At 35.5% G+C, this 21,700-nt stretch overlaps 1 long non-coding RNA gene across 1 annotated transcript; it reads left to right on the top strand.

Moving 5' to 3' along the window:
- The first annotated feature begins 925 nt into the window (after positions 1-925).
- On the top strand, positions 926-4,546 carry LOC149803878 (uncharacterized). Its single transcript, XR_016419991.1, has 3 exons — positions 926-1,186; positions 2,670-2,841; positions 3,317-4,546. It is a non-coding gene; the product is annotated as an uncharacterized LOC149803878 (long non-coding RNA).
- Positions 4,547-21,700: the final 17,154 nt, after the last annotated feature.

Here is a 21,700-nt window from a genome sequence, read left to right on the forward strand (position 1 = left end):
TCTATCGCTCTATCTTTCCAGCTATCTATCTATCTATCTATCTACTTTTTGTGTGTGCGACCTCACACATCGGAAAGGGGTCATGCTTTTTTTAGTTAAGAGACATTGAAATTATAATAGCTGACTGCATCTATCATACACGCATATTTTTCAATAGTTGCCCCCTCTCTAAAAACACCCCACACCTTAAAAGCACGTAAACCTAAAAAATATTCTGCTTCTCTACCATATGCACTGTAAGCACTGTAATAATCCTTTGTTGTATTATCTGGAAACTGGCGTTATGTATATCTATACGTTTTTGGAACTCCTGGTACATGATTTTATCTCATTTTGTCATTTTTATTCATGTCTGCAAATTGTACTGGTTATCTTAGATTTTGCCTACGTGATTAAGGTTTGTTTCAAAAATATTAAAAGCGTAAAGTTGCATCGGATGCTTGCGTATGAGAAAAATGAGAAATATGTATATTTATAATTTCCCCGTTCTCTGCCGCCCGTAAATCCAGTAACCAAATCTCATCACTTAATCAGTTTCATTCAGTCATTGTCCACAAAAAGTAATAATTGACAATTATCGGTATTGGACTCAGTACTTAAACGTTGTCACCCAACTAATGGTATCTGAGGCTGCCTTACGACCGGAGGTCCATTACTTTTGCTGACAACTTTTCATCTAAATTACTTTGTATTTACCAGCCAGTACCAAGATAGCCATCTTTGAGTCAAATACATGCATAGACACATGGCTTTCTCACTTTTGTCCACATGGCTTTGTATTTGCGAAACAGTTTCATGATTTCATACATATCTACGATATTTAAAAAACGGATAAAAAGTTAGATACTCAAGACATATATTCATTTGTTTTATTTCCTTCTAGTTTTCATGCGCAATCATAAAATTATCAACGTGTTATTTTTGAAAAGATCATGTTAAATGTAGGAATATCATGCGATCATTCCATTCTGTATACATATATTTTAGAAAACGTTCGACAATGTCAACTTTTAAGGTGTGTTTGATTCTGTTGGTTCTGCTGCTCGATGTCTTCGAAGCTTACGTAAATGCTACAGGGATTATAAAAGCTATCAAACCCGACTGTGGATTTGCTTGTCGAAAGCTGTGCCCTATTAGCTTGGAATCTGGTTGCCATATCGAATGCAGCGACCTATGCAAGAGAGGTGTAAGTGCACGTTCTTTCAGATTTTCTAAATCGGGCGTTAAAAAGTCAAATGAGTTATATGGTACAACATATTCACTTGATTTGTAGTCAATACTATAATAGAATAAATACTTTAAGGAAATCAAAGAGTTCTTTACCGAAACACGGAGTCAGATACTGTGCTTGAATTGAGGAAACGACTTCATAGATTTTTAATAATAATAATAATAATAATAATAATATATGGATCAGATCTCCTGACATTTTTGGCAAGAATGTGATAAAGGCAGATATTAAGACGAGATTTATACCATTTAAGTAAAAAATAGCTTCTTTGGATAACATAATTTGGATTAATAATGAAGTTCTTGGAACGTTTGTATTCCTTTAAAAGGCTGATTTATCGTTCAATGAACTCCTGATTCTTAACCTTCAATTTCCATTCTCTAGCTCTGTCATATATATATATATATATATATATATATATATATATATATATATATATATATATATATATATGTATATAACACATTAAAAATGACATGGCTTTTAACGTGTCCGTGTACTATTCGTATATCAAGCTGTTCCGCACGTGGCGCATTAATATGCATACATAAACATTGTTTCAACATTAGTCGATCGATCAATGATAATTTCTACTTGATTGATCATTAAAGAGGCAATAACATAACGAGAAACAAATGTTACAAATCCAGTTTTCTAAAAAAAATTAACATGGTACACTATTTCTTTTCTCTCTCTAATGCATAAGCGAAAATACGCAGAAATCTGTGGAACAGTTAAGCAATAGTGTGACCAAACTTTACGGCAAATTTCCTGTTTATGAGGCAGATATACACTGTAATCTTTCCAAATGTCTGTCTTTTTCTTTGGCTTAAACCTGTATAAAGGTTCTAAACACAGACTATTTTTATATATTTAAATGACCGAAAATCGTTCACACACACACACAATTCTATATCTCTGTATTGGTTGTGCAGGCAGCAGACTAATGGGCTAACAGAAAAACATCGATTAAAAAAAATTGCTTGTAGTCAAGTTACACTCAGTTCAAAAAGCAAGAATGTTATGTTTTACGATATAAACACAGTAATATAGTATGTTCGCTGTATCCTTGATATACCGCTCGTTGCATAAATATATCTTTAAAAAATAATGAAAAATTATGCATCTCGTGGTATTGCAACGATACAACGTAGTGATATATATATATATATATATATATATATATATATATATATATATATATATATATATATATATATATATATAGGACACTAGAGGTCGCGGGTTGGAAACTGGTTACAGCAACATAGTTTGTATTTGGTTAGTTTTTATTATTTTGCTTGTATATTCTTATCCTGATATATATATATATATATATATATATATATATATATATATATATATATATATATATATATATATATATATATATATATATATATATATATATATATATATATATATATAATGAAAACAGATTCACTTTGACGAGATATCAGACGTTCAGAGCAGAGTTGTGGCTATGTCTAAGGATTTCAATCATTACGACTTGGACGGAGACAATGTGATCTCACCCAAAGAGTTTTCGACAGCGGAGAGTCTACCGCCAGGGGAGGTTAATGAGGTGTTCGAATTTGCTGATACTAATGGTAAGCTGCATTTCATAGACAATTTTGAATTGTAAACATTATGTGAGTTCTTGCCAAATGTATTACCCTTCCACCCACCACTCAGAAGTGTCATCTGTTCATTGTATATTGTGAAAAGATAGATGCATATACCCATCCATCTTGTCATCAATCCACCCATTCATTCATCTTAATGTAAATTACTTAAGCTTGGAGAAACATACTTCAGTTTACAGCGCAAAGCACTGGTAAGTGAACATGCACGACATGATACACAATGAAATTTCGACTATTACTTTAGTTAAAAGTATCAAGAATTAAATCCCTTTATTATGAAAGGTTCACATTCTTAAACATATTCTCTTAACATTCGTACTATGATATAAAGTGTAGTATGCCTGTCTGATTAATTTTATCAAGGTATTGTTGATTGTATCCATGATGAAAAATTATTCATATAAAATCATTTGTTTTAAATATTGTTTACATTTTTCAGGCGATCATGTGCTTGATTCGGACGAATTTGAAGCGGCACCATTTGATTTTACAAGTAAGCAGTCTGTTTTAATGTTCCGATTTCTTTCAACACGCAGAATAATTTTAAAGAGAATTAACTCTGTGGTCTCAGATCCGTCACTGCCTTCCTTTGGAAGGACCCAAAAAGTAATTTCATCTTCATGGACACTTTACCAAGGATAACAGATAGTTAGCCTTTGAAGCTAAGAGAACGCATTTACAAAGAGTTTGTCAAGATAGCAGCGAAATGCAAATTCGGAATAATTACTCCATTTGTAAGCCGCTGTTTTGCACAGTAAAACAAGACTGATTATTAGGAGACACTACTTCTGTCACAAAACGAAACATGGACATAAAATCTTACCATACCACGATCCTAATCAGTAGTGTTGCAACAGATTCCGTGGAAGGAAGGAAGTGACGGTATTCAGACACTGAAGGATTTCCAACACCTTTTACGACATTTGTTTCCATTGAATGTGGGACGTCATGTCGTGTGCTTCTTAGTGGCTGCGTTTCTGAGATTTCGGTTAATAGCAGATTCACTGTAGACTATTTATTAACAGTATTTGCGAAGATATCATGACCAGATGAATTTTTGTCTGTCCACGAAAGACACATTGTGTTAAAAGTACTGAACATAGTGATAAAAAGAAGTTGTGTACCTCCGTGTGAAGAAGTCATTCATTGAACATTATCTGCAATCGACACATACCTACAAATGTGTATAGCTGTTTGATTACACCAATAGATTATCGACTGGAAAGTTGTGCGTGACTTTAAACAGTTTGGCTTCTATCATTGGACGTAAGAAGTGTCTGACAATGCCAACGATTTGTGCAAATGATTCAAGAAAAGTGGTGGACCTTTAACCCAAAGTGAATATGACATTTACACCTAGTGTTAGAAACAGTGGTAGGAGAACCCAACACAGAGGAAACCAATTTCAGGAGAGTCCACATCGACACGAATGAAGGGTCATTTTTAGAAGAAAGATTATAGACTGTAAATGGTGCAGAGACTAAAAGAACATTTGAGCGTGTCCCTAAAAATCCTGGGGTACACTTTGATGGAGTAAATGTTGTACATTTTAACTTTTTCCACGTTAGCCATATTGATGTACATCTTATTCATGTACATGGTCGTTTCTCTCTTAAATACTTTTGTATTTTAATATTTGTCAATTTATTTGAATATTCATTAAACGTGTCCTCAAAATATAAAACTCGTGTGCTGTCAATTGTTACTCTCAGAATTCTGAACACCTCCCTATAGTTTCTCCTTCTTCATCTAACTTTCAAAGTCATTGACGAAAAATTAGATCGTCTAAGTTGAGAGACACTTTATCCTTGCAATCCCTTTGACCTGTTGATTGCTGTGTCACGTGGTGCAGGCAAAACCAAATTTGTGAAACGCATGATCAAACACAAAGATCATTGATTGGATGAATCGTCCACCCCAACGCATTGTGTGGTGTTACAAATAGTTGCAGTCTGCTTACACCCTACTTGAAGTCAAGGAGAATCCATTGTCTTTGTTGAAGGCATTCCTTGCGAAGACGATGGGATCGTGTCCGACACAGTCCAACAAATCTGGTTATCTTGGATTACATGTTGGGAGAAGACGAAGAAGAAATTAAACTTTTTTCACGCAAAGGGCATCATATTAATACAAGAATAATTTCCATTACACAAAATTTGTTTGAACAAAGTGAAGCCCATTGTACCATCAGAGTCAATGTCCTTTAAGTAGTCTTGCTTAAACGTCCCAAGGATAAATTTCAAGAGCAAGTGTTAACTAAACTCAAATGCCACTCAAACACCTCATGCCTATTTCCTCGACCATTTAAAAACCACCACACCCGATTATTTGAGATTTCATACCCATCTGTTTCACCACTGGTGCCAATATGGAGGGCCGGTCACTTACACGTCCCCATCGGTGTGAAAAACATAAAAACCTCATACACTTCCTGTCTGTTTCACACTCGTCAAAATGACTTCATTTTAATCCCATCCTCCAGCCAAATTGATTCGAGCCCTGTACGGCAACAGCCGCGAAAAATGCACAAGTTAGTGCCCATTTGTTAGACACCAGTCTCCATGAAGTCTTACGATGGTTTACGCTCACTGTGTCAATTACTTCAAGGCATCATCCATATCCCTCATCAAATCAAGTGCTTTTTCGACAAACATAAAGTGGCCTTGTCGCAACTGTCAGATCAGAGAATGAATCGATATGTAATCCAAAATAAAAAAATCAATTTGAATCCCGGGGATAGCGGCTTTCTATGTGGTGTCATCATTTGTTTCCTCTTAAAATGGGATCCTAAAGCCCAAGTGAACACACCAACAAATTCTCTCCCAGAAGACATTCCAAGAAGACTAGCGGCCGTGCCACGTCCAGAACACATAATACGAAAACGAAAATTCCCAAGAAGTAAACAACTCTTACCAGAAAGAGAGGCCCAGCAGCTCGAACGCAACCGTACTCCCCCAAAGTACGTCTCATGGAGATCGTGTCTCCAGTCTCTTTGACTTCGTCGTTGGCCATGATGCCGGCCAAACCCGATCTAACACCCATCTCTATTAATTTTATGACAAAATGGAAACACATTTCTAAAGGAATTTATTCCCCAGAGACGATATCTTCTTCTTTAGCTTCAGCGGCTGCCTTTAAAAAAATGCCCTTTGTGAAGACCAAAATCCAAAAGAGAACGGGAGTGTTAGAGAGTGTACTGGATACATCCAAACAAGAAATGTCACGATTTAGTCCGTTGCAAACACCTCAAAGTCGAGTAATGCCCGTCATCAAGATGATACGACGTACCAATCATCAGTGGAGGTTCATTCCTGTAAAAAAGACGTGAGTGAGACGATTCACATCACTCATTTTTTCTCCTGAGAGAAAAAAGTCCCCCCTCCCCCAAACAAAAATGTGCACACCATCACTCTCTTGCCAAATGAGTATAAAGGGGGACTGCCTCCACGTTTAGTCAAACACTTGGACGCTTTGAAAGGAATGACGAAAGCCAATCCACCCATGCGAAAACAAACCATTCAAACAGTCCATAAAGAAATCATCGATACCGCTTGTGGATGTTGTTTGAACGTCCTAAACGGAACGGTCATATGTCCAAGCACCAGAAAGAACGTTTAGGAAACATCAAACGTTCTTTGCCAAATAATGAAAAAGAAAACACACATCAATCAAAAGAAAAATATGCTGGTGCAACGCGGAGGATTTATACCCATTCTAACAGGACACTTGCTGAAAGTTGCCGCTCTTTTGTTACAATTAATTGCAAGGCCTTTTTAGGAGGTATCACGAGAAGAAAAAAAGGACCCCTTTCTTGGAAATGTCCCAAACGTGTACTTTGGAATTTCACGGAAAGACGAAAACTGACTTTAGTACCTGTAGGGGCTGTTGAGGATATCTCCCTGCATTTTTTGCTATATCTGCTGGATATTTAGACCCCTAATTCTTGAAATTGACACGACGATTTTAAAAACACTTTTACTACTGTTGGAACTGATCCTTGAAAAGAAACTGTCAAAGTTCCATTGAATCTATATCAGCTATGTTGGACCTCGCGCGTTGCAAAAACGGACTACAATTTGCGTCAAAACTGTAACGCTTGTATACTGCTGAGATCTACAAAAGACACTCCTTATAATCCGTTTCCTCTGGACAAAATTCATTAAGCTTTCTTTCTTGGGTCAAAAATATCCTAAGAGATAAAAGCACAAAGATGGCTTTATGTCCAAACTCTTTAAAGAGGGTATGTTATAACTCGTGTGTTCATATACGATTTACTCCTCTCTTGTCATGAGCTGTACCATCAACCCCACTCCCCATTATCTGGCCTGAAATCAGCTCGACGAATCTTTTTAAAACTTTGGTTACTGAGGAACAGATCCATCAATAGGATCTGTGAAACAGGGGATGAAACCAACAGTCAAACAGTAGATGTTCACTCATTGCCATGTGTGACAACATTCTGCTCAGAGACTTTAGCGCTTTAAAACTGCTTGAAAATCATTTTGAGGGTGAACTGTATTGTCCATGGAAGGGCTGAAGAGGCTTTGTTATACCTACCAAATACTGAGTTCCCTATTTCTCGAGATCGGCTCGACGATTGCTTTCTAAACATTTCCTACCGTTGGAAAGATCCCTAAGAAGAGACCCTCCAAGAGGCGTTCAAATCACAATCGTCTATGTAGTGGTTCAGTTAGTGCAAAATATTGACAGAATCGATCTACGTTGTACGTATTGTTCATAACGAGAGACATAAGTTTCTCCTTATTTCGATGATTTCTCTATCCGAAATTCATATCTTCTTTCGTATGTCAAAAATATTCCTAGTGATCAAATGTCAAAGAGGAGTTTATATCTAAACTCTTTAAATAGTGGATGATAGGGTCCATGTGTATTAGTAAGATTTAATTCTCTCTCGGCATGTGTTGTCCAATACCCATATATTCAGCTCTGAATTCTGCGATATAGGGTCATCGAATTTTGTAATATATTAGCTACTGTTGGAAGTGATCACTGACTTGGAATTCTCTAACAGACTTTGAAGTAAAAATTCTCTAAGTAGGGGTTTAATTAGTACAAAGTATTGATATAATGGAAGCTGTCCCTTTATTCTCTGATTACTTTAGAGCGAATAAAACACCCGTGTGAGTTAGGATTGAAGTCCGTTGCTTACCTTGTTTCCAAGGATCTTGTTTACCGTATTGCCAAGAACTTCAAGACAACAGCTGTTTTCAACTGACGGCGTCTTAAACAATAAATAGTACAAATAATTCTCCTCTTACCACATTCTGGCCACAGAGCACGAAACTTTAATTACACAATTACATTGTCTGTTGTTGTTTCACATTTGTATCTAAATTAGTAAGCTTTAAGAAGCCAAGTAGTATTACTTGACGATACGCACCACGAGACACGACCCAAACATATAACACCAAGACTTATCCATATCTCAAATTAATAGACACATTTACGTAACATATCCGGGAATTTTTTACGCTAAAATTAGAGATGGAGCATTTTACAACATAACCCATAATATCATAAAGTTTCTTGAATACTTTAATTATGACGTCTGTACATAGAATTCTCGGTTTGAGAAATATCGTCACATTACAGAGTCCCCATAAACAAACAAATAATCATTAAAATAAAAAAAATAAATAAACTGAGACGTAAATACAAATATCACATGCCCATGACTTATTAGTATATTATGTATATGTAATTTCATTATTTGTTAGTTTTCTACTTTATTTTATTCCATTACATGATATTATAAGGTAACTTTGCCTACTGGATTCGACTTTTTTTCTTCAAAAATTCAGTTCAGTTTTGTTTGACCTGACTGTCATAATATTAAAGCACTGTATCTAGTTGCTGACCTTGATTCAGAACCAGTAAGGGTTCTGGTAAACAACTTTTTTAAATTTTTTTATTATTCTCTCCCAGAGTAAGAAGCATTGATTTCTGTAAAGGCCATACTGGGAGTACGTGATGTTAAGCATGTAAAAAGCTTCTATTTTGTTCTGGAAGGGTGACCATGTGACCCTCATATGGGAATCTGTTTTGCTCCTTAAATTAGTATATAATTGTTTTCTGGATAGAATGTAGGCATTTGGGCTCTAAACCATTGACACTTAAAGGTGTTTTTGTGACCAGTTTGAGGTGAAATTTTTTTATGGAATACAAGTGATTCTTTTCCCTGGAAATATGTAAGTGCTCATACAGAATTCTTGAACGAAGACCTTCATTTAAATTTATCCGGAATTCAAAAAACTGGATTAATTTTTTTCTGTGATTCAGCAAGGAACTGTTGACACAACAGCACTTTGACTGTTGCAACAGACGTCATCGCCTTCTATTTTGGATTTCATCGGGACTCGATCTTAGATTCATGTAGGGCTTTTTAATAATAGGACTTCTATTTTTTAATTCTTTGATTAGCTTTTGGATTGATTCGTAAAACCGTATGTTCATTTTCTCATTTTTACCTTGTTTTTCTAAGGAAATAATTATTTATTACATTTTACAAAGCTTGTTGTCTTCACTCTTTTCTGTTACCTTATATATATATATATATATATATATATATATATATATATATATATATATATATATATATATATATATATCTGCAAGAGTTATTTTACTTACGGCCTGTGTCATACCCCTCTCCTCCCACGTCCCCATCCACGTCCTATACATAGCCAGTACCAGTAACTGCACTCCTTTTTCTTTGATTCCTCTCGACAAATATCGATCAAAGTTCTTTTGTGGGCCGAAATACCTACTATACACTGAGCCCCCAATTCCCAAAATTGGAACAAAGAATTTTCTTAAAACGTTACTTCCTGTTGGTACAGATCCCTGAGAAGAAACTAAGATAAAATGTCAAAGAAAGGCCAATGTCAAAACCCTTTAAAGCGGGTCTCTTACGACCATTGTGTTTATGTAAGATATAATGTTCTAATGTCGTATGTTGTATCTTTTTCCCCCTTTATCTAGCCCTCAATTTTTCGAAATTGGTTGCAGGAATTTTTTTTATCTTTCAACTTTGTCTATTGTTATACCAGTTCCCTGTCAAATAGGAGTTGAAAATAAAATTTTTTAAGTAAAGGTACACGCACTGCAAAAATATCGCCCCACAATCTGCGTAACGACTGTAACGGTTTAAAAATGCCAGTATCAGTGATGAACCTCCCATTTCTCCGATTGCTATCGACGAACTTCGTCAATACTTCTTTCGCGAATCAAGAATATCTCTTTCTGCAAATTATCAAATAACAATCCATGTCAAAATCATTTTAATGGTGATCCGTCGGGTCCAGCTTTGGACTGAAGTGGTAAGATACTTGCGGGTTTTGTTATACCAAGCAAATATTGAGCTCACGATTTCTTGAAATCAGCTAGACGAATTTTCTTCAAACGTTTCCTTCAGTTGGAGCAAAACTCTCACTTTGTCCGATTGCTTTCTACGAACTTTGTCAGTACTTCTGGGGAATCAAATATATCCCTACGTACAAAAAGTTCAAAAGATGTATCCATGTCAAAACCAATTTAGGGATGAACTGTAGGGTTCAAATGAATAGGTGATATTGTTGACTTTGTTATAACTGCCATATATGAGCTCCCTATTTTTCTAAATCAGCTGGACGAATTTCCTTTAAACTTTCCCTACCGTTGGAATAGATCCCTAACTCGATATTGTCCAAGAGGTGTTAGCATCATTATTTTTTAACAAAAGGTTCAATTAGTTCAAAATAATGCTAGAATTGATTCCTGATGTACGATTTTTTTGCTTGTTCTCCATTTCCAAGGACTTCAAAACAACAACGTTCTCATCTGAAAGCTTCTTAAACTCGTAAATACTCCATATAATTCTGCTCTAAACACATTATGACCACACTTGAGAAGTCCCAAATTTCAAGTTGGTGTGTGTTTCTTCCTCTTTTTTTCTCATTCGCATGAGCCATTAGTAAACTTCTAGAGGCCAAATAATAATAATGCTTCACGTCATGCACTAGAAAATACGACCCAAACACCTAATTAATCCTGTCTCAAATTAGCAAACATGTACACCTGACAATACCCGGAAACCCTTCCTACATATGATCAGTGATATATCTATATTTAGCTTTATGTAGCTGGTACCAAAATCCCAAGAATATCTCCATCTGGCTTAGAATAATAGCAAGGTATACAATGAAGACTGTGCACTTTGAGTTTCTTTCATAAGTCAGTGAGATTATTATTTTTATGGAAAATTACACAATGGAATTTGAAATGGTTTTTCCAATTCAAAAAATAAATACTCTCATATATATTTATAGTACTTTCAAACTGGAAACACATAGGAGATATACATGACCAAATTACCAATGTCTTTCCAGTTCAGAAAAAAAATGATATAAATAAGCTGGCATATATATATATATATATATATATATATATATATATATATATATATATCTGTGTGTGTGACTTAATTTTTAGTTCAAACATTTTCCTGCTGCAGTAAAGGACAAAATATTGTAAATACTTTTCAAAAACGCACCACACGCACACATACACACACACACACGCAAACGCACACACAGTCACACACACGTCTCGGGGTGAACATTTCGATATGAGGGAGCCCTAGAGCTAGTGTACCCATTAATATTACACTGTGCAATGTCAATTTATGCGTGTATATGTATTCTGAATCTGACAATTTTGTATTTACAATAATGGCATACGTTATTTTACGAGATAAAATGTTGTGAATATTTTCCGTCACCTTGAGAGCATTTTATACGGAAGGACTTGTATTTATTACTGGATGTGTCTATTGCAGCGTCTGTCTCCCTTTGCGCATGTGTGTAATATACAATGGTCTACATAAGACTATTTCAGATAATTATTATTTTGCTTATAAAATGGCAGATCACAAATCGCGAAAGTCTGTAATTTTAGAACTGTAATAAATACCGTGTAACGTTTACACTTCGCTTTGACTTACATGTAAAAGTTGTAAATTGAATTTCCTATCTGATACAGACTGAACTAGTAAATACAATCATCATAAACATATCTATCTATTTATCTATCTATCTATTTATCTATCTATCTATCTCTCTTAAATAATGTAAATGCATATAAACTTAGAAAATATTCCTGCTCCTCTAAGATATGCATTTTAAGTTTTTGTGTTTTCAAATAAATGAGTATACGAATAATGTTTCTAAATGATGACTATATTAATGTAGTTCAAGGTCGCTCATTTTTCAGTAAAAAGCATGCTGTAATTACATTTTGATCTGCGGTATTTCTATCGTAATCACCTTTGCCAGTCGGTTAATCTGACAGTGCCTCGAAAAATGTTGTTATCCGCAATGAAATCATCATTAGTGACATTGAACCTCCTACTGGTATGGAAACAGTCTGTCATGTAACAATGTATTTTTAAGGTTTCGTAAATTTTCATAGACTTTTAACAAATTATGACGTTTTTATATGGGCAACAACAAATAACAATTCTACCACATTAACTTTCCAACATACCTTCATCCACTAATTATGCCGGCTGCTGCATCCTTTGAGCTACTAATAATGCCGACTGCCTCATGCTTTGAGCTAAATCATGCCCACTAGCTCTTGTGTTTTGATTAACTATGTAGGCTGTTTCGTGCACGTGCATTCTTAGATTAATAATTTGCCTTCATCTCTAAAGAAAAGCGAAGACTTTAATATATTTTGTATTTTCAGAACTATATCGACCTCTGTAAGCTTTATACCCCCCACTAATGACCTTTCACCCTAGATATTAAAGTTGGTTTGTTTTCTGTCAAGTGTGAGGCCTACAATTAATTTTGTGAACTATTACATGAGTTTGTGTTTCATCGGTCTACATTTAATAAGTGACTTCGCACTTCACCAAACACTATATAATTATATAATGATTGACACTTTTGAAAAGAATGTATAAGTCACAACACGTATTGGATGTAGGGAATGCAATGATTATCATTTTAAGACACCTAAAAGAAAAATAAGGACATATCTTCGTCTATCATTGATCTGCGGTACACAAGTTGCCTGTTTCTGTACACCAATTTGCTTGCAAATGCATATGTTACAGTGGAATATTTGAATAAAGGACAAATAAGTAATGAAACGTTGTCTATCAGGCAGCGATTGCTTGATTTGTGTTGACTGGCACATCAGCACATGGAAGGCAATGGTTACCCTGATATCCATCAGGTCCTAACGACGACTAACCCGACCAAGCCGAACGATATTCCAGTCAGCACCCTTTTTGTTGCAGGGCCAGTGGACTATCTTTGCGTCCTTGGTATAAATTTGAAGATGAAATTTAGAGAAACGGTTCAAGATACCACTACACTAATAAGATATTACTACATCCTGCTGTGGTCCCTAAGAAATTCGTGAATATTATTTCCTATAACTTGTCCTAGTGATTTTCTAACCGGTACTCCCATTTTTATAGATACAACAAACCACCACTCCGGTTATTGTGACCTAGCATCGTCAACTAAAGTTCCAAAAGTCATTCCATTTTTATAATTATTTATTAATACGAGTCCTGACCCTTTTCAAAGAGGTAATTATTATAAATTCATACCAAGTCTATCTGTCTCATTGTGACCATATATTTCACTTTTGTTGATCAAATAAAGACAATTATTTTATTGTCGTTTAAAGTTTAAATACGAAACTGTTCCTACGTTTCTTGCATAAATTAATCGTCTTATAATGAGTGAATAAAAACAATAAGACAATAAGTTGTATATTTTGTATTTGCTTATTAAGTTCTTTCTTCCATGTACATAACTAGAAAATGCAGCGTTCCATTTGTACCTATTGCTTGAGCGATTTCATTAGACCACATTAATCACGCGGTTTTATTAAAGCCACACTGATCAGCTGATAAGAAAATGAAGTTAGTAACATTAATAGTTTATATGTAATAGGTTGGCACTAAAGGTTTCAACATAAGGAGACCAAAAGTGGTAAGTTATACTATTTTAATTAAACTGAAACAAAAGACAAACGGCGATTTTAGTGTCGTGTAGTGCTAATATAGTATATATTATGATACACCGAAAAATGAAATAAGACAATGTTCATTTATTGTATTGTTATTGTTTTGAAAATTATTGATCGCTCGATTGATCAACAATAGATTGTTCTGGCTAACGATAAACTCCGTGGATGCCAAAATATCGGGACCAGGTTTCCCAGAGGCTCCGCCTGTTGGAAAGATAACTGGCTACGAGCCCTCGTTAGGATTGCCAGATAAGCATAATAAAAACATTCGAATTTTACAAAGACTCGTGAGATGGTGTAATTGTTTTAGTAAGGAGAATCGCTCTCTTTTACAAGCAGGTACAAATGATTACGGTCAGCATAAAGGAATTTGTATATTTAACGATAAAGCTGACAGATCTATCGGTTTTACGTGTAGTGTAGAATCCATTTCGCCATAATTGTATCCCCAGCCCCTTCATATTGTTAACTTTAACTTAATCGATTCAAATGCACTCAATTAGGCACTCAAAGTCATCTACACCTAAGTTAATAACTGTCTCTACAGTTTGCCTACATTATATCCAATCTAATTTTTTCACACCTCATTGGCATTCTATTTATGGAAGATTACGTTCCGGTTTTTTTTTAAATTAAAAAAGCTATAAATAATTTAGTGTGTGAGACAACAGAAATAACAGTATTATGTTCAAGCTTGTTAGTGTCCAAGTAAGAGACATGTGCTCATCACACACGCATACATATAAATTATATTTTATTGTGTGTCTCTTTTGGTCAATGCTTAACATGTACCCGAGGCATTCCCAATGTTTCTCATAGCAGCTTTGGCAGGGAGTCTATGCCAGTCTTTCCAATGCCATTTGTGGCATGTTCAGTTCAATTTTTATGGATTCAATAAACCGCCAATAAAGAGAACGTGGCTACTTTCGTCAACTGAAGTTTCAAAGTCATTCCACTGCCAATTGTGATTGCCAGTTCAGCATAATAAAGAGATTACAATTTTGGAAACCCTCGAGCGATGGTGTAATTCTGTTAAAAGTTACAGGAACTTTAATATTTATGGATGAGGTTGTCAGATCTATTGGTTTTCGTTTATAGTTGCCATTGTTGTCTAAACCAGCCCCATTTTATTGTTAACTTCGGCGTCCTCGATTCACATGCGCTCAGTGAGTCACACAATTTTATGCATAATTTAAAAATAGTCTTCATTGCTTACCCAGATTATAAGCAACATAATTTCATTCACACCTCATCCAAAAACACATTGTTCTATTTTTGGAAGATTACGTACTGGATTATTTTTCCATTTCAAATAGAAGGCAATAAATTCTCTCATATATAAGAAAATAGAAATCACATAATATTTAATTCAAACTTGTTACTGTCCTAGTATGAGACATATCTAAGTACTTTTCACAAGCTCAAGATACACTCGCACACACTCCTTCGATATCCGGGGCTCACATGCAGCAGTTCTAAATCTAGTATACTGAATAATATTGTTCGCGCGCACGCGTGTGTGTGTGTGTGTGTGTGTGTGTGTGTGCGTGTGTGTTCTGAGTCTGACAATTTCGTATTTGCAGTAATGGCATGCGTTATTTAAAAGATAAAACTGTTGTGAATATTATCCGTTCCCTTGAGAGTATTTTGATATGGAAGGACTTCTATGGATTATCTGATGTGTTTGTCTCTGCGTCTGTCTTTTTGTGCACACGTGTGTAATAAAGAATTGTCATACATAGGACTAGTTGGAATAGTTCATACTTCGCTCATAAAAATAGCAGAGCACACCGTAAAATTTAAATACCCTTTGAACTTGGCAATAGAATCGTCATAAACATATCTATCTAAAACATATCTATCTATCTAGATAGATATATATCTATTTTGTGTGTGCGGCCTCACACCTTGCAAGGGGCCATGCTTTTTAAGTTAAGAGACATTGAAATTATAGTACCTGACCGCAACTATCATACACACATATTTTTCAATAGTTCTCTCTCTCTCTCTCTCTCTCTCTCTCTCTCTCTCTCTCTCTCTCTCAAAACACGTAAAAGCTTTAAACCTAAAAAATATTCCTGCGTCTCTACCATATGGACTGTAAGCACTGTAATAATCTTTTGTTGTATTATTTGGAAACTGGGTTTATGTATATCTCTACTTTTATGTAACTCCTGGTACATGATTTTACCTCATTTTGTCAATTTTATTCATGTCTATAAATAGTATTAATTATCTTTAGCTAGATTTTGGCCACGTGACTAGGGTTTTTGTTTTAGGAACGTAAAATTGCTTAGGATCTATAAATAGATGCTTGCGTATGTCTTGACAGTTTTAAAAACAATCTTAGTAATTAGATTTGATGACGACCTTGGGTTAGTTTCTCGTCGGCTGGTGGGGTTTGAACAATTCTAATAGATTTAAGTAATATCTCACTGGATGGGTTAGGTCACATTAATTGGTATTTCAAAATATTTATTGAGTAGTTTGATCTGTCACGTCGGGGTAAGTAATGAAATAGAATCGTAATAGAAGGTGTATAAAAGGAGAGAAATGAGCAATAAGATTATTTCCTTTTTGGAGTCATTCTTATTTCTGTTGTTACATAAATCTGTAGACATATTTTATTTTTTATGTTGTACTGAGAAATTATTAGAAAGAAAAACATTTGTTTGGACTGTTCACTTGAAAGAGAAAGTACTCATGTGGACTATAATATTATTTTGAAACTAGTGCGAATTATTTAATGGAGACAACATCATTTTTACAACGTCGCGATTCTTGATGGATCAGTGCATTTCCGGTTCCGAAATGTATACGGAACTTTTCATTCTTTTGGGACTTTAAAAGAATATTCACAGGCTTATTTTGTATTCACTTCATAATACTGTAAGTTCCTTTCACATTTTCATTGATAACATTGATAATGAAATTGTTAAGTTTTGCAAAACTTGATGGTTTTGCATCTTTCTGATACTTAGTTTATAACCATAGAGTCGTAACACTGTGCATACAAATAATGTTTTAAAGCACTACTATATTGTATGTAGTTCAAGGTCGCTCAAGTCCCAGTAAAAGTCATGCTATAGGTATAAGTAAATGTCGTCATGAGGCAGTTCTGTTGTAATCACCTTTGCCAATTCGTCACACTAACAGTACCTCTAAATGTTATTCCCTCAAACGAAGTAACCATTCATGACATGTAAATACCTCCTTGAATGCAAACATTCCATGATGTAACAATATATTATTAAGTTTTTGTAAATTTTCATACGTTTCTGACAAATTACGGTGCTTTTCTGTCTTAAAAGCTTCATATGGTCAATAACATATGGCTAATGTACCAAATCAGCTATTCAAGATACTTTGATCCAATAATCATACTGGTTGCCTCATGCTTTGATCCACTATCCATTCTGGTTGCCTCATGCTTTCACCCACTATCCATTCTGGTTGCCTCACGCTTTGATCTACTATCCATATATATATATATATATATATATATATATATATATATATATATATATATATATATATATATATATATATATATACAGATTCACGTTAATTCTGGGATATGAGACATTCAGAGCTTACCTCAGACCATATCTCAGGACTTGGTCATCATTACGACTTAAACGGAGACAATTTGATCTCGCCCGAAGAGTTTTCGACAGCGGAGAATCTACCGTCAGGGGAGGTTAATAATGTGTTCAAATTTGCTGATACTGATAGTAAGCTGCATTTTAAAAAAAAATGGAATGGCGAACAATGTTTAATTTACGTAAGAACGTTATTACTTACAAAATTTATTACCCTTCGACCCACCACTCAAAAGTATCATCTGTTCATTGTATATAGCGAAAAGATTGATGCATATACCCATCCATCTTCTCTTCAATCCACCCATCCATTCATCTTAATGTAAATTATTTAAGCTTGGAGAAACATGCTTCAGTTTACAGCACAAAACACTGGTAAATTAACATACCCGACATGATAACCAATGAAATTTCGACTATTACTTTAGTTCAAATTATCAAGAATTTAATCCCTTTATCATGAAATATTCAAATTCTAATTCTTAAACAGATTTTCTTAACATTCATACTATGATATAAAGTTTAGTATGCCTGTCTGATCAATTTTATCAACGTATTTCCGATTGTATCCATGATGAAAAGATATTCCTATAAAATCATTTGTTTTAAATTTTGTTTACATTTTTCAGGCGATTATATGCTTGATTCGTACGAATTTGAAGCGGCACCATTTGATTTTACAAGTAAGCAGTCTGCTTTAATGTTCCGATTGCTATCTACACTCAGAATAGTTTCAAAGAGAATTAACTCATTCGGTGTACGATGCGTTGAACTCCTAATGATATAGAATTTTATCGTACTTACTGCTAATTACGTGAAACAATGTTTCTGACAAACAAGAAAACAATTGCGATTTATATACAAAAGCGATTTGACATTAAATCTCTTCCTCCAATTACAAGGTCTATGTCAGGTCTGATTTCATAGGAAAAAGGTTTCTATTGGTTGAGGGGGTCTCTTTATTGTCAGATTTTACCTTAAATATTTTTATGTTAATAACGATAAGCACTACGAATTGCAGATACTACCACATCCAAAGCCTCTTCCCCTCTTTTCACAGGCGACAGTGACGCAAGACCACATTAATGCCACCCAGTCACGTGTGGTCACGATGCTCTCTAACAGCACATCGGATACAGCTTCTGGTCGTGAGGGACACTATAACGAACGTGATACATTTTGCCGAAAAATGTTCTATGCCTTTTCATGAAAGGATTTTAGAAGATGGCGAAACATGTACAAATGCCATGTTTCTCACAATTTGTTTTATTTATTTAAAAATAATAAACAATCATCAATCCAACACTTGAGGGGGAGAAATGCATACCAAATGTAAAGTCAAAGGAGGGACACTGAATTATAGAGCGAATCAAGTGGTGAACTTTGACGTGCTGAAAGAAGCATTTCAGTCTGGATGGATTAACACTTTTACGTGATCACCATAGAGACACACAAAAATTGTACTGTAACAAAATCACCAAATCGTCAGTTGCCCTTTGGAAATGATGCATCAAATCGTGACCAGAAACTAGTGCGGCTTCCGGACCACAAATTACATTGCCGTATGGACTCGCCGATCTTAGTATAAAATTGGAATACATAAAAGACCGACACTTCATAGCGGCTACAAATGCACAGCTAGAAAGATGGATCATTCCACGCAGTTAGTTGTGCGCGAGGGACTCAAGTTCAATGAGAAACTTTAGTGCGATGCCGTGCCTTGCTTTCGGATCGATATACGGTTTGACATCCTCGACGCAGAACGACCTCTGCTGCTACCATCACGCAAAAGGACAGGCACGGCAGTAGTATATGGGGCCACCCTAGCGACAATGGGAATTAGCATTACAAAACCCTTTGGGCCACTCTAGCGACAAGCGAAATTTAACATGGAGAAAAACCCTGGGTCACTCTAACAACAAGGGGAATTGAACATGGAAATTGAACATGGGAATGTCACCTGGGGATCAGTGGGAATTAAACATTGGTAACGTCATAGGTTTATAGGGTCAAAACCTTTTATAGGGTGAAATGTATTTGTAGGGACAAAGGGTTGATAGGGACAAACATAGTCAGTTTTTTGTTATTTTTTTCCCTTCAAGCTAGTGATTTTGGGGTTTGTATGAAGTAAAGAAACTAAAAGTACAGTGAACCTCAAGGATGATAACCCAAGCTGTCTATCCATTGATGTATGTATTTACATCAGAAGAAATATGATCCTAAAACAAAAAGATATAAGGCAAGCATGATTAGAACGAACACAAAGACAGCAAATTGTAGTAACAAAGGTATGTTTTCCTTCACGTCCGCGTAACTTAAAGTTTCAATCCCCTTGCAAGACAAACTTGGTACCTTTTGTAGAGCTTGAAATAAGAAACTGAACAAACTTAAACACTTTGCTATAGATACATGCATTTTCTTTTTTGCAGCAACAGACTAAACAACATAAATAAATTAAATCTTCTAGCAAAAAAGAAATACATCATAAAAATATAATTAAAGATTAACGATGACTAACCAACAAAACCGAATTTAACAAAGGCAATGACATGTGTAGAAATGCCTCTCAGTTTGAGAAAGTATTTGGATGTCATATGCCATGTACCAACAACTTGAAAAAAAATGTATAAACAGAGAGAAACCTTAATTCAAAATTTAATTTTGTTCCAAATTGTTTGTGTTTTTTAGGGAATATACCTAAGCACTAATAAAGGGTGGAACAGGGAAGATACACATAAAAGCTTTGATATTTCTGAAAAAATGAGGTGATATTCCTACAGTTCTTAACCAGCTATATATGCTGGGACGGGTCTGTTGGATATCCACAAATAAAGAAGTACAGATTCTGGTCACGTTGCAAGTGTGTGGGTGTTTTGGAAAATGGTAAAACTTGGATACACTATTTTCTCGTGACACTTATAAAGTGAAGAGTCTGTACAACTGTCAGAAGCCAAAGTCATATAACTTTTGTACGGTTTATAAAGATTTCCACTTTAGAAAATGTGAAGTATCACAAGTTATTATCACAAACAGAAATGGAACATAGAGGCTTGACAGTTGTTGTTTAGACACCTCCGCTCAACTTCACAACTTACTTGCTCTGTCTCATATTTTGATCTTAAGGAAAGATCATCTTTGTGCAGCAACAGTGGTAACAACAGGAGGAGACGCCGTCACTGCTGTCGAAAAAGGGTAGTTCTTTTAAAAATGCGTTTAGTATATTTTTTAAAAATATCAGATGAAGAAACGTGTGTTAAAACAGGGTTGGTAGAATGTATTCAGCGACAAAGTAGAAGTGACTGAGAGAAGGAGACAACGTTGTCGAGTGGCGTAGTTTTCTGGAGTACGTACGTGTCCCAGCGACACAGTGCCGGCGTCTCTAGCTCTCTTGAAGACACCAACTGTCTGGGTTTTTTTCTTGCAACTTTTTTCTTTCGTGGTAGGGTTTGAATCGAAGGGTCATCAAGATGCATGAGGTGTTTAAGACGCACCGCTGTCGTTGGGCTCCTATATGCTTGGCTTTCACTTGCCCTTGTGAAATATACCAAGTCATTGTGACAACAAGAGGTAGAGAGGATATATATGGAGAGAATGAACTTGGTTAAATCATTTCTGAATCAGCAATCGAGATGAAACGATCGCACGATTTCAGTGAGAGAGAAGAAGAACGTAAGAGGCAGCCAAGTGACGTATCGCCTCACACACGAAAAGAAGTGTTCGCTCAAAACGAAGACATGAGCAAACCTGAACCAACACCTTCCACGTCTGCGACCAGACATAGAGAACCACTCCAAACCAAAGTCCACCAGTTAACCCTGAAAAGTACTATCACATTCGAGAGACGGAAAAGCGACCGTCTAGGAAATTTAGAACCACGACTTACACCTACACGGTGAAGTTTAAAGATTTCAAGTCCGACGTACCATTGGAGAAAGCAGAAGGGTTTATCACCGAGATGTGGGATTCTTTGCTCACCACACTAAAGCGACAATGTCAACCCAAAGAAGACGATTTCTTGACACTATCCATAGATCACGACAGCTTGAAATCCCCTGTTTGGATCGAGTTTAGCAGACCCGCAGAACTAACCCCTTCCAAAGTCATGGACAAGATTCAACACGTACAACAATCTAATGACCAGTTTGACATCACCGATGGTAAAGCCACACTGA

This window comes from Sinohyriopsis cumingii, chromosome 3 (assembly GCF_028554795.1).
Source record: "Sinohyriopsis cumingii isolate HCF-2022 chromosome 3, ASM2855479v2, whole genome shotgun sequence".
Classification (NCBI taxonomy): domain Eukaryota; kingdom Metazoa; phylum Mollusca; class Bivalvia; order Unionida; family Unionidae; genus Sinohyriopsis; species Sinohyriopsis cumingii.